Raw genomic sequence first — 1973 nt, forward strand, 5'->3', positions numbered from 1 at the left:
GGTCGGCAGCAAACCCCCGGGCGGGAAGAGCGGCGTGGGGCCCGTCATGCGGAGCGTTCAGCTGATCCCGGCGCTGAATCGCGGCCTTTGTTCCTCGCCAGCAACCTCGCGTTGTTTATATCTCACACAAAAGGATTGTTTATCGTGTCAGGGGCCGAGAAAAGTCCAGTAAAGAAAGAACAGTCTGTGCTGTGGAGTCCCGGCCTCCCTGGAGCCTTTTTCTTTCCCCCCCCGCCGCAGTGTTTGTTCCAAGGAGAGGCTTTCCGAGTGCCCCTGATTGCCAAGCAGTCAATAGTGGTGGCACGGCAAGCTGTCCCCGCTGCCGGCGCGGGCGGGCTGCGCCTCGGCCTCCTCCCCTGCTGCTTGCCTTGGCCGTTTCTTTCCAGCTGCCCGGAGCGACTGGAAGGGGCCGGCGAGGCGCGGGCACAGCGATAAATATAAGTCCGATCTTACCTCTTCCCTGCCGGTTCTAGTTTAAACCATTTCCGCAGCTGGGAGAAGCGGTTTTGTCGCCTCTGAGGAGCTGTGCGAGGCCTCCGCACCCGGGGGTGGTGATGCTGGTCCTGCCCTTCCCTCCAAAACCGGGCAGTGGGGACGGGGACAGCCGGTCCCCGCGATGCAGCCGCTCCTGGGCTGCCCCACAGCCCCCCAACGCTCTCCTGGGCCTGATTCTCGTCGGTATTAGCGGGTTTATGAGTTCAGCACGGGGTTTTTTTGAGGCCCGCAGCGTCCCCTCAGCTGAGCTGTCACAAGGGTCGGAGCTCCCTGCCGTGGCACGCCGGCTGCCCCTTCTCCAGCCCGGCTCGAGCAGTGCCTGTGCGCGGGGAGGATGCGTTGGTGTCGTCAATGCAGCCGCAGTGGCGGCTCCTCTTGGCTAGTGCCAAGGGCTGTGCAAAGCCCTGGGCCAGGCTTATGTCTCCCCGGGGGCTCGAGCAGAAGCTGAGCCTAAAGGAGAACCTGCAAATGGACGGCGGAGGTTCAAACAGCCCAGTCAGGGGTGCTGAACGTGCGCGCAGCCTCCCCCTTTCTCCGTTCGTATCCTGTCTCATACGGACGGGCAAGGGCTCTCTTCTTCCTCCCGTGTTCCGCGCTAACCTACGTGCAACCCCCCACCTCCCCGGGGTGCTTTTCCTGGTGCCGCTCTTCCAGGCGAGCGACCGCGCGCTCCCGAGCGTCGGCCCCGGTTCCATCCGGCGCTCGGCGACGTCGTGATCCCGTCCCTGCGGTTCGGAGCCTGCGGGGAAGCAGCTTTGTCCCGGGATCCTGCGAGACATCCAGTAATCACAGCCGTTGCCGTCAGGTGGAACTTGGAAGTGGAGGATGGATCTTAAAATCCATCTTGGCACCTTGGCCGGGGGGGAACGGGGCCGGTCTGCGAGCGCAGGAGCGAGGGGAAGGGCTTTTTGGCAGAGAGGGCGTGGGTCTAACCAGATGCAGCCGAGGGGCAACCAGCTGAGCTCGAGATGCTTTTCCAGCCATTTTGGGGGCCGATTGGAGGTGATGTCACAGCGTTATTTTATAAGACACGGGGCTTGTGTCTTACACACGTCCTCAGCACCGTTCCCCACGCTCGCAGGGCGCGGCAGAGGAGCCGGCCCTCGGGCTCAGCCTCTTCACTGGACCCGCAGGCGAGGCGGCAGGAAAAGAGCAGCTGGGGGAGCCCCCCGTGAGCCTCCCCTGCACAGCACCTGGGCGAGGAGCGGGCGAGAGCGATTCCGGGCAGCACAAGGGCACCTCTGAGAGCCGACCCCGCAGTTCTGGAACGGGCTGAATCGTTCCCTTCTCGCCGCGGTGCCGTCGGTCATTCGGGGGCACGTTCTGGCGCGGCGCGAGCGGGGACGGCTCCGCGGAGCTTCACCCACCTACATCAGCTCCAGAGTCTGTTTATGGAATTTTTTTTTTTCACATTCGGGTGAAAGCTTTCTCAGAACATCCTAGTTGGAAATCTCGCGGCAGCTCCTGCGCAAGACGCT

The sequence above is a fragment of the Athene cunicularia genome (genome assembly GCF_003259725.1).
Source record: "Athene cunicularia isolate RWA chromosome 25 unlocalized genomic scaffold, athCun1 chr25_part1, whole genome shotgun sequence".
Classification (NCBI taxonomy): Eukaryota; Metazoa; Chordata; class Aves; order Strigiformes; family Strigidae; genus Athene; species Athene cunicularia.